The sequence below is a fragment of the Chiloscyllium punctatum genome, chromosome 39, assembly GCF_047496795.1.
Source record: "Chiloscyllium punctatum isolate Juve2018m chromosome 39, sChiPun1.3, whole genome shotgun sequence".
NCBI lineage: Eukaryota > Metazoa > Chordata > Chondrichthyes > Orectolobiformes > Hemiscylliidae > Chiloscyllium > Chiloscyllium punctatum.
In genome coordinates, this window is record NC_092777.1 from 61,244,845 (window position 1) to 61,258,178 (window position 13,334).

The following is a 13,334-nucleotide window of genomic DNA, read 5'->3' on the forward strand; positions in this document are numbered from 1 at the left end:
CTAGATGCCATGACTAAGGAAAGAAACATCTTCCAACTAAAAATGTAAAGTTAGCATTTTCTTAACAGACAATAAGGCTGCTGTCCCATTTTAGAGAAATTTGACTGGTGGTAGTTTAACCTGAGGGCATCTTGCCTCAGTCAAGGGAAGGGATTGAGAAGGAGAGCCATCTCAGCTGGTGTAGAAATTGAACCCAGGCTATTGGTGTCACTGCATCATCAGCCAACTGAGCTAACCAGTTGATATGTGCTGTGAACATACCATCTCAGGTCAGATGCAAGTAATCTTCAACACTGTGCCGAATGACAATTTCAGGAAATACCCTCTGCTTGAACTGTTCCATTTTCATTTCCCACACCAATTATTTTTGTGGCCTTTCTGAAGGTGATGGCTAATTTTAATACCAATAATTACATGTGGTTTCATGCTAATTGATTCTCACAGGCTAGGAATTTGAGATTGCCTAAATTAGTTTAAATTAGTACCATTAGCAAGATTGAAAAGTAAGGAAATGATGCTTAAACTTATACTGAGTCTTTGTTAGACTGCACTTCAAACACAGTCTTGCAGTCTGGTTTCCGTATAATATAAATACATATAAGCACTGGAAAGGATGCAGAGAAGATATGTGGGATGATACCAGACATGCCAGGATGTATATGTATATATATCAAGAACGGACTGACAGACTGGCTTTATTTACTCCATTGGAGAAAAAGCCTGAAGTGTGACAAAATAGAGGTCAGGTTACAGATTATGAACATAAGAATAGAAGAACTAGAAGCAGGTGGAACCCATCCAAGTCTGCATTTGGTCACCTACAGAGACTTATTATTCGACACTCCACTCACACCAGTTGTATTATCTTTTGATCTCTCTCCTATAAATTCTGTGTCTGTGTGTTCTTCTCCCTCACTACATCTCCGAAAGCTTGTGATTTCAAAAGAAACTTTTGGATTATAACCTGGTGTCAGGTGACTTTTGACTTTGTCCACCCCAGTTTTTCTAGCCTCTCTTTAAAGCTCATACCTTATAATCTAGACAGCATTTTGGTAAGCCTTTTCTACACCCTCTCCAAAGCCTTCACATCCTGCCTGTAATGTGGCGACCAGAATTGAATTCAATACTTGTAAATGTGGCCTAACCAAAGTCTTCATTGATCAATCCCTCTGATTGTAAAGGTTCATTCTTTTACAATCTGACTTGAAAAGTTAATTCTACAGGTGAAGACATCATTCTGACTAACTTCGCCTTTCTCAAGTGTGCTACTGTTTTCTATGCTTTGGAGAAAAGTTCTGATAATTTATTTGATGTGAATAGATCTGCTCTTTGTCTACAATATTGGAGACAGTTTATTGATAGGAACTGAAAAAAACTACTTGTTAACATTTTATTGGTCAAGGCTCTTTGGAACTGGAATAGGCTATAAGCTACATGAGTCTGTTTCGACATTTGATTGTTAAGAATATTGGCATTTTTGTAGTACCTTTCACAACCTTATTACATGCTTGAACACTTTATTGCCAGTGAAGTACTTTTAAGTGTAGTCACATGTTATTAAATAGGCAGCCAATTGTACACTAAAATTACAAACAAAAATGAGATAAATGACCACACAATTTGCTTTTGGAGTTTTTGTTGATACATAAAGATGGACCAGAACAATGGGAGAATTTCCCTGGTGTCCTTCAACTGGTGCCATGGATTTTTGCATGAGAGGGTAGATGGGGCCTCAGACTAATGTATCATTCTAAAGATAGCACCTCTGTCATGATAGCCTGTCATCATTACAGCACAGTGTCACTCTACATTGGATCCGAATTTTGTCCTCGCTCCATAACTATACATTTCCTTTTATCAAATAAATCTATTGGCTGATTTATCTAATTTGCACAGTGTTGGTGAATCTGAAGCAAGTGTGATTAACACACTGAATACTATGACAAGCAGCACAGCAGCAGACTTGGGTAACAAATAAGGGGTTACTGGACTCAAAACATTAACTCTACGTTCTCTCCATAGATGCTGCCAGACCTGCTGAGTTTGTCCAGAAATTTCTGTTTTCCTTCTGATTCCCAGCATCCATAGTACTTTGCTTTATTATTGTTCCAGAAGTTCCATGTCTGTATGAAAACTAAGGAACAAGACATTTAAAACTGATCACAATCAGTTGAAGAAAAAATGACTTTGAAATCCCAAAATGATCAGCACTTCTTTCAATTTATATTTAAACTCCTTTTATAAATGATTTTTATGCCACACAGTTGTGTAGAGATAAATATATTAAATACAATTCCAAATATAAGTTTTTGTTAGTTTTATGAAGCCAAGCAGGTTTCTTAATTTGTATCTGGGAAAAAAGTAATTATTGGATTGGGAGAATCACTGGCGAGGCTGGAACTTATTATCCAAACCTGTCTTCCCCTTCAATACATACGTAGTGAGCCACCTTATGAAACTTCTGTAATATTTGTAGTGCACCCGTTTCAATAGTACAGTTAGCTAGGTAGTTCTAGGGATTTAACTTATTGATTATAAAGGAATAATGGATTCATATCCATGTTGCAATGGTGTCGAACGGTTGGGATATTTGAGATAATGGTGTTTTCGTGCACTGCTGCTCTTGTTGTAGGTTTAGGAGGTACAACTAAAGAAACCTTAATGAGTTGCTGCACTACATCTTGTTGATTATTATGCAATGCAGCCATGTAAATGATCTTTTTCATTCTCAGTTGAATTATAGAAAGACACCTATAATTATAGAAAGAAGGAACTGTAAGGAATTTGGAAGACGAATGGTATGTAAGCTTTTAAGGAATTGACTCTCAAAATAAAGAAGTCTTGCTACAAATTTACAGGACTTTGTTGAGGCCACATCTGGAGTACCTTATATAGTTTTAGTGCAATAAATGTACACTAGATTGGTTCGTGAGATGAAAGAATTTCCCTATGTGGAGAAATTGAGACTAGCCTGTACTCTTGGACATTAGAAAATTGAGAAGTGAGTTAGAATAGAAATTGACAGGGTAGATTCTGACTAAATGTTTCCCCTGGCTGGAACTTAGAATAATCTTGATGTAGAATAAAATTTAAAAGAGTTGTGAAACTATGAGATAGTCTGCCCCAGACAACATGGATGCTCAGTCATTGAGTATATTCAACACAATAAATCAATGAATTTTTTTGCTACTAAAAGAATTAAGGCATTCTGGGGAGGACGTGATGAGGTAGGAGATCTGCTATGGTCTATTGAATGTAGATGAGCAGGAGGCTGGGAGAACACAGCAAGCCAGGCAGCATCAGGAAGTAGAGAAGTGGAAGTTTCAGGTATAACCCTTTTTCAGGTAGAACATTCTCACATTACAATAATTACTTTTTTCCGGAAACAAATTAAGAAATTGTTTGGTTTCGTAAAACTAACAAAAAAATAATATTTGGATGTTTTTTCAATATATTTATCTCTACACAACTGCGTGGCATAATGCATATATAAAAATCATTTATAAAGGGGTGGCTCAGTGGTAAGCACTGCTGCCTCACAGCACCAGGGACCCAGGTTCGATTCCAGCCCTGGCCGACTGTCTGTGTGGAGTTTGCCCATTTTCCCTGAGTGCGTGAGTTTCCTCCGGATGTTCCAGTTTCCTCTCACAATCCAAAGATGTGCAGGTCAGGTGACTTGGCCATAGTATTAGGTGTATTTGTCAGAGGAAAATGGGTCTGGGTGAGTTCCTCTTCAGAGAGTCGGTGTGGACTTGTTGGGCCGAAGGGCCTGCTTCCACACTGTAGGGATTCTAATTTTAAAAAAAGAGTTTAAATAAGAAGGGTCCCTTCTTTAAAAACGTTGACTTCTCCACCTCCTCTTGCTGCCTGACTTGCTGTGTTATTCCAGCCTCCTGCTTGTCTACTTTGGATTCTAATATCTGCAGTTTTTTCATCTCTAACATGGTCTGTTGAATGGCAGAGCAAACTTAAGGGTCCAAATGGCCTATTCCTGCTCCTGCATTGTGTTATCTCCAGAGGTCCCTGGAATTTCAGTTGCCAGTCTTCAGACAATTCAGTTCATTCCATATAATATAAAGAAACTGCTATTGGTACTGGGTAAAGAAAAAGTTATGGCATCACCCCAGCTGTAGTAGTGAAGTTCTGTGCTCCAGAACTAGCCACATTCCTAATCAAACTGTTCAAGTATAGTTACAACAGCTGGAATGTGTTTTGGATTGTGGAAATGTGGAAAATTGCCCAGGTATATATATCCTGTCCACAGCTGAGTCAATGAGTAGGATTAACTATACAGTCGTTCTGGACAATAGTGTTCTGGATAATTTGGAATTTTGAATGGATTGAAGAATGGAGTGTTGGGTATGATTTGTCCCTTGGGATAATGTCAAGCAGATTCCTGAGGCCAGTGGCCAGAAGCATCTTCAGTAACCTCGTTATACAAATCCTCTTTAAAAATTGGGGACTTCTTGAAACTGTCTCAATTAACCCTGCAATGGTCATTGTGATGTAATTTGTGAAGATGCTGCTGAACAGACAATAAAAATTATTCAACTAGTATAGACTAATTTTTCCAGCTTAGTCTGGAGTCTGACTTTCTCAATGTCTTCTGACATGAGGCAAACATACCCCATGTGAAGGAGTTAAAAATCACAAAATACCAGGTTATTGTCCAACAGGCTTATTTGGAAGAATTAGCTTTCGGAGCACTGCTCCTTCATCAGGTAGCTCCACTTCACATGAATGAGGATAGAGATGAGAGATTTTTGCTACAAGATTGGATTGGAGAAACTGGGATTGTTCTCCTTATAACAAAGGAGATTGATGGTACTCTAAATAGATTTGTACAAAACTATGACACGTTTGGATAAGATATGCAAAGTAAAGCTGTTCTTAGCCTTCAGGATAATTAACCTGCTCAGCCCTCTGCAGTAAAGAATTCCACAGATTAATCATCTCTAAGAGGAAAGAAATCCTTCTCATCTATGTCTTAAATGGAAAATCCCTTACTCTGAGATGATGCCCTCTGTCTGAGACTTTCCTACAAGGGTAAGAGATGCAGAAGGATATAGGTGAGAACCTTTTCAACTAGTGCAGACCTAGAATTCACTGCCTCCAAGGACGATGAATTATATCAAAAGGAAGTTGGATGAGAATTTGAAGGACGTAAACTTTCACGGTCTCCGGGATAGAGTGAGGCTGATGCACTGTTTGGGTTTCTGTGCAGAGAACTGCACAGACGTGATGGGCTAAAGTGCTTCCTCTGGTGCTGTAATAATGGTGACTATCTATCTGGCTTTAGTTATCTTTCCTGCACATGTAAGTATGTGATCTGTGCAAAATTGCTTAAACTGGCTGCATTATGTTGGTGCTGAAAATGTGTTGCTGGAAAATTGCAGCAGGTCAGGCAGCATCCAAGGAACAGGAGAATGGACGTTTCAGGCATAAGCCCTTCTTCAGGCTTATGCCGAAACATCGATTCTCCTATTCCTTGGATGCTGCCTGACCTGCTGCGCTTTTCCAGCAACACATTTTCAGCTCTGATCTCCAGCATCTGCAGTCCTCACTTTCTCCTGCATTATGTTGGTGCCTGGATACAAACCAATTGTATAGTTTAGTGGATGCCATAAACAGTAATTAAAACTGTGACATACAATGGCTGAATGTACTGAGAGATTCCCTCACTGCTCCAACTTTTTGCCATATGTTTGTGATTAATTGTATTAATGGGACAAATAATACTCAGGTATGTGATTTTGTTAACTTGTCCATTGATTATAATTTCTTAATGTTGAGGGATTTAATAAAGTATTCATGAAGAACAGAATGTTTTGCAATATCCACAATTGAATGATGTATGTGTAGATCAGTTTTGTCGTGGATCACATGCAACATTCCAGTTCGATACTCTTTTACTCATTATTCATTCTGACCACACAACAGAAGCTAGTGTGGTATTTCTTAGTCCAAACGATTCTCATTTCAGGCACCCTACTGGCTTCATAGTCTTCAGCAGAGCTTGTTACATTAGCTTCCTGTTATTGTGAGAGTAGCCATCCTGTATGAGGAAAAATAATACAGAATAGTGGTAAATACCTAGATCTGCCTCTTACATCTAAAACTGGAGATAGTTATCTGGATAGAATGTATCTGCAGAGTGAGAAACAAAGTTTACATTTTAAGTCAAATCTGACTCTTCTCCATAACATCTGAATGCTAAGCCTGGATTACAAATTCTGGATATCAGCATAAACAGTTTTATTTGTCTCTGTTACATTTAGACTGCTTCTATACATAATTTTGACTCTGGATCATGGCAAGCCAACGGAAATTGAGACAGATGCTTTGGCAAAACAAAGTATTACATGTTGCAACAGTGAATACACTGTATACAGTTTTAGTGTGAATGCTGAATTTACACAATTAAAATATCCACTATATGTGGAATTGATACACTTACAAGAATTTAACTATGATATTTATCAAATAAAAAGACAGACAAAACAGAAAAGAACTTTCCTGGATTTGTTAGAGTATAAACCGAAGGCTACACATTCTTGTTAAATTATGCTTGATTGTAAGCAGTTTTCTTTAGGTGAAACAAGCACATCAAAATCCTGATGTCCCTGTACATGACTCTTGGTACAAGGGACTCTGGCAAGATAAGAAAGAGGTGCATTCAGATAGCACCGTTCACAACATCAGGGCATATCAAAGTGCTTTTCAGATTTCCCTATAGAACAGTAATCCTATTTGCAGTGCAAGAAACACATCAAACAACAATGAATTTTTAAAGAACTGTAAATTGAGTCAGATAAGAAGGTCTGACAGGCTGGAAGAGGCTCATGTGGAATACAGTAAATGGCATGGACCTGTTGGGCCAAAAGGTTTGTTTCATGTAATAAAATGCAGTAAATTACATTAATAACCTCAAACAGATGGAGGAGAAATAAAATCATACTCCTCCCTTTCAAATACTTTTGCAACAACGAATTAAAACACAATCTTTTCACTCCCAGATCTGTTTAAATCCAATCAGCAAGGATCGAAGTCTTCCTGTTGATATGAGACCTCAAGATTAAATGAGTTTAAGAATTCCTTTTTGAGTTCTTAATGGGCCCACTCCAACCAGCACAATTGGCAATAAGGCCGATGACTCTGAGGATTGGAGCATCAGGAGGGGATAATCTTAAACTCATCTCCTGATTCACCAAAGCTTGTCCACCAATTATAAGGCATAAGTTGGAAGTGTGATGGAATATTCCTCACTTGCCAGATGAATGCAGTTCAAGAAGCCCAACATTATCTGGACTAAACAATCTTCTTGATCAGCATCACATCTGTCATCTTAAACATTCACTTCCTCCATCTATCACACAAGGAAGTAGTGTGTACCATCTACAAAATGCATTGCAGGAACTCAATAAGACTCCTTCAACAGCACCTTCCAATCCTGTGACCTCCATGGTATGGAAGGACAAAAACGAAAGATGCATGCAGTACCCCTTCAAGCCACACAATATCCCAACTTGGAACTATGTAGGTGTTGCTTCATTATTGCTGAATCAAAATCCTTCCCTATCAGCACTTGGGTGTATCTACTACTTGACCTGCAGCAATTCAAGTTAGCAGCACACCACCACCTTCTCAAGAGCAATTCTAGATGAATAACAAATGATGTGCCAGCTGCTGATGCCCGTATTCCAGAAGTGAACAAAAAAGGAAGTAGAAAGCAGAGTGAAAGAAATTTTGTAGGAGAAAGTGAGGACTGCAGATGCTGGAGATCAGAGCTGAAAACGTGTTGCTGAAGAAGGGCCCTGAAGAAGGGCTCATGCCTGAAACGTCGATTCTCCTGCTCCTTGGATGCTGCCTGACCTGCTGTGCTTTTCCAGCAACACATTTTCAGCTCTGAAAGAAATTTTGTTCTACATTTAACCTTTGTTATACCTTGATCTAGTGGTTTTATTCTAGTTTTAACCTATGGTCAGCCTGACCCAAGAGTGCTGATGGCAAAACTGAAAAAAATGTTGTGTTCCAATCACTAATAATTTCACCTTGATTAACACAAGTTCCCTTTGAGCATTCTCTCCATGTTGGTCTTTTGTCTCTTCCGTTGTGTTCAGGGATCTTTTTGTCACAGACAGTATACATCTAAGACAGAAACCTAATGTGCTCAGCAGTGTTGTCTGGGGTTCATTCTGTTCCCGTCTCAGCATCATTCTGAATTTAGCATAATCTCTCAGTAAGTAACAACAAAAAGAAAGGGCTTTCCAGGTGGGGGATCAGGACAACAAAAACCAGATTCTGAAAGATGTGCCAAAAAAACTGAGGAGCTGTCAGATGTGGTTTCTATCGAACCAAATCACAAGAAAGTTTAGGTGTGGAATTGACAGAAGACTGTAACCAGAGGATTCAAGGAGATTAATAACACAGCAATGTAGTGAGGTGTCTGGGAACTAGACTTTTTAAGACAGTCATAATTACAAACATTTTTAAAATGTAACATTAAGCCAAGTTTTATAAAATAATAATAAAATGCAGGGAATTGAATGTGGCTGACTAGTACATTTTGAAGTTTCCCAGCAGCCCAGCTACAGGAATTCACACTATTTTTGATGTTTTAAGAACAAACACAGGGAATGGCTTGTAATTATTATGTGTGCAGCCTTGATTATGCTAAATCATGGTGTTATGACTCCAGTCTTCCAAAGGCATCTGTACTGGGAAACATTTCAGCTCAACTAATCACAAGCCACTCAAAGGAAACATTCTTCTTAGTAAAGGTGTAGTAATCATTCAGTACTTGGATTTTCTGAGTATAACTAAATTCCAGTTGATGAAGTGTGCTGTAGATCTTTGTTTATCCCCTTCCAAAAGGAAGCACCAATCCATCCTTCCTAAACCAAAACTCCATTTGCCTTGTCAGGTGGACATAAAAGAACATATGGCACTGCTTCATTGAAGGTCAGGGAAGTTCTTCTAGTGTACTGGCCAGTATTTATCTCTCATACATCACTAAGCTAGATCATCTGGTCACTATCATGTTGCATTTTTATGTAAGCTCACTCTGCATAGTTTGGCGATTGCACTGCAAAGATTCCACTTTGAAGGTAATTACCCAGTTGTAGAGTGCTTTGGGGTATCTTTCAGGAATCACTAGAGTCAGGGAGGATCCCAGAGGACTGGAAAATGGCTAATGTAACACCCCTCTTTAAAGAAGGGAGAGAGGCAGAAAACAGGAAATTGGCCTCAGTCGTTTTTAATATTTAGAATCCATTATTAAGGATAGTTTGCGTAGTTCTTGGAAGTGCATAGTGAAATTCAGCATGGTTTCATCAAGGGGAGGTCATGCCTGACAAATCTGTTCGATTCTTTGAGGAGGAACAAACAAGGAGATGCGGTGTACGTGATCTATTTGGATTTTTGACTCCTTTAACAAGGTGCTGCATGGGAAGCTGCTAAATAGGATAAGAGCCCATGGTGACGAGGCAAGGTACTGGTATGGATAAAGTATTGGTTGACTGGCAGAAGGTAGAGAGTACAGGACGGCAACCTGTCTCTTGTGGAGTTCTGCAGAGGTCCATGTTGGGACCACACATTCACATTATGCAGTAATAATCTGAATGTAGAAATGGAGGGTATTGTTGCTAAGTTTGCAGATGACACAAAGGTGGGTGGAGAAATAGCAAGTGTTCAGGAAGTGGACAAACTGCAGGACTTGGACAGTTTAGGAGAATAGACAAAATGATAAATGGAATATAATGTGGGAAACTATGAGATTATGCACTTTGGTAGGAAGAGTAGAGGCACAGATTATTTTCTAACCAAGGAAATCTGAAGCATCAAGAGACTTGGGAGTCCTAGTTCAAAATTCTCTGAAGATTAACATGAAGCTCAGTTGACAATTAGGAAGGCAATTGCAATGTTAGCACTCATTTCAAGAGGACTAGAATACAAGAGCAGAGATGTACTGCTGTGGCTGTAAAAGGCTCTGGTCAGACACATTGTGAGCAGTTTTGGGCCACGTACCAAAGAAAGAATGTGCTGGCATTGGAAGTCCAGAAGAGGTTTACAAGAATTATCCCAGGTGAAGGGCTTGTCATACGGGGAGTGATTGAGAGCTTTGAGTCTATACTGATGGAATTTAGAGGGAAAAGGGGGGATTTCATTGAAACGTACAGATTATTGAGAGCACTGGATAGAGTGAATATGGGGAAGATGTTGCCATTAGTCGGACATAAGGACATGACCTCAGAGTGAAGAGGTGACTCTTTGAAACTGTAAAGAAAAGGAGCTTGTTCCTCTGGCGAAGGTGGTAAATCTGTGGAATTCATTTCCACAGAGGGCTGTGAAGGCCAAGTCATTTGTGTATATAAGAGATCGATAAGTTCTTGATTAGTAAGGGGATGGAGGATCACAGAAAGAAGGCAGGAGAATGGAGTTGAGAAACATGTCAGCCATGATAGAGTAGTGGAGCAGACCCAATTTAATTAGAACATAGAACATTACAGCGCAGTGCAGGCCCTTGGGTCCTCGATGTTGCACCGACCTGTGAAACCAATCTGAAGCCTATCTATCTGACATTATTCTATTTTCATCCGTATGTTTATCCAGTGACCATGTAAATACCCTTAAAGTTGGTGAGTCTACTACTGTTGCAGGCAGTGCGTTCCTACTACTCTGTGAGTAAAGAAACCACCTCTGACATCTGTCCTATATCTATCACGCCTCAATTTAAAGCTATGTTCCCTCGTGCTAGCAATCACCATCCAAGGAAAAAGGCTCTCACTGTCCACCCTGTCCAACCCTCTGATTATCTTATATGTCTAAATTAAGTCACCTTTCAATCTTCTTCTCTCTAATGAAAACAGCCTCAGGTCCCTCAGCCTTTCCTCATAAGACCTTCCCTCCATACCAGGCAACATTCTTGTAAATCTCCTCTGAACCCTTTCCAATGCTTCCAAATCTCTTTCCTATAATGTGGTGACCAGAACTGTATGCGATACTCCAAGTGCGGCTGTACTAGAGTTTTGTACGACTGCAGCATGACCTCATGGCTCCGAAACTCAATACCTCTACCAATAAAAACTAACATACCATATGCCTTCTTAACAACCCTATCGTTCTGGGTGGCAATTTTCAGGGATCTATGTACAAGAACACCGATATCTCTCTGCTCATCTACACTGCCAAGAATTTTAGCCTAGTACTCTTTATTCCTGTTGCTCCTTCCAAAGTGAATCACCTCACACTTTTCCACATTAAACTCCATTTACCATCTCTCAGCCCAGCTCTGCAGCTTATCTATGTCCCTCTGTAACCTGAAACATCCTTCAGCACTGACCACAACTTCACCAATCTTAGTGTCATCTGCAAATTTACTAACCCATCCTTCTACGCCCTCACCCAAGTCATTTATAAAAATGACTAATAGCTGTGAACCCAAAACAGATCCTTTCGGTACACCACAAGCAACTGAACTCCTTGGTGAATATTTCCTATCAACCACCACCCTCTGTCTTTTCTTAGCTAGCCAGTTTCTGATCCAAACCACCTAAATCACCCTCAATCTCGTGCCTCCGTATTTTATGCAATAGCCTCCCATGGGGAACCTTATCAAACGCCGGAGGAAAGATCACAGAAGCGCTTCACAGGAGGCTCCCAAGCGCTGAGGATGTCACCTAGACAGGGGACGAAACGTCTGCAACACAAATTCCCAGCTCGGCGAACAGAACCACAACAACTGGTCTCTCAGCATCTTAAGGATTAAACCAAAGTCACATGCCTTAGCCAGTTATTTGAACCTTATCAATGATCCTGAAACAAATTTCTCTGGTTTTTGAATTACCTGAGTCAAAATGAAAGTATCTCAGAAGATTTAGGATTGTAATATTCCTTAACTAAATCTGTCAATTGCTGAAAGATTTTAGTATCTGATGCCTTAGGGAAAGTTAGGCTCCTAATAACTAAAAAAGCTACAGGTCCACAGGCTCAGGAGAAGTACGCATTGCTTTTCATCTGCCCCAATGTCATTTGCCTGGAAAAAATAAAGCATTCTTTCCACATAACTGGGCCCAGTCTTCAACAGTGAGTTGAATGAGTCAAGCTTGCCAAGTATATAGCCAATGCTTACCCTAACTAAAGATGACTATTGCACATGATTTCTAAAGGAACATGCTTTACTCTCATCCCCACTGAAATAACTCCATAGAAGCCAGTATCCCGTCACCAAGTCACCCTCTATATATGCATGGGGAGTCTTTGACACTGGTCCAGCTCCCTCACAGCCAGCTCTCAGATTGAGAGAATGTCTGACAGTCCTGTTTTTATCTATCAGTCAGGGGTCCCTGATTGGACTAGATTAACAGCCCCGATGAGGGAAATCATATTCCGTTAGGCCCACCTGGATGATTTTGTGACAGTCACTACAGTTAGTGCAGTTGATGGAGTCTACATGAACTTTCAGAATCTATTGACAAGCTCTCACATAGCAGACTGTTTAAAAAGCTAAGACCTCATGGAATCCAGGCTACTTGGCAAATTGGATAATCGGAGAAGTGTAAAAGTAATAGAGTAGTAATAGTGGGGGATTTTAACTTCCCCAACAGTAACTGGGGTTGTCATAGTGTGAAAGGTTTAGAGGGAACAGAATTCTTAAAGTGTATCTGGGCTCTCATCCCCACAGGCCGTGTGGGTGGGGAGGTTCTGGACTTAATTTCAAGTCATGAAGCCAGGCGCGTGGTTGAAATATCAGGCTGGAGCACTTAGCAGAACGATCATAACTGTTAGATTCAAAATTGTTATGGTAAAGGACGAGGATGGGCCTGAAATCAAAGTTCTAAACTGGAGGAAGACCGATTTCAATAAGATGAGGTATGATTTTGCGCAAGTAGGTACTTTCAGGCACTTCTGTGTCAGAGCAGTGGAACACATTCAGCAAGGAAATAAGGAGAGTACAGGGTCAAAAAAGATAATGGGTGAGACCAACAAATGCAGCAAACCTTGGATATCAACGCCATCCCATATTCTCAATTGCTTCGTCTCAGCCGCATCTGCTCCCAGGAGGACCAGTTCCAATACCGAACAACCCAGATGGCCTCCTTCTTCAAAGACTGTAATTTCCCCCCAGACGTTGTCGACGATGCTCTCCACCGCATCTCCTCCACTTCCCGCTCCTCCGCCCTTGAGCCCCGCCCCTCCAATCGCCACCAGGACAGAACCCCACTGGTCCTCACCTAACATCCCACCAACCTCCATGTACATCATATCATCTGTCGTCATTTCCGCCACCTCCAAACGGACCCCACCACCAGGGATATATTCCCCTCCCCTATCAG

The 13,334-nt window shown here is 40.2% G+C and overlaps 1 protein-coding gene across 7 annotated transcripts in view; it reads left to right on the plus strand.

The window, feature by feature from the left end:
* The window catches only part of cep112 (centrosomal protein 112), a 577,437-nt gene that overhangs the window by 506,589 nt on the left and 57,514 nt on the right, over positions 1 to 13,334 (plus strand). The gene's annotated exons all lie outside the window — the stretch shown is intronic.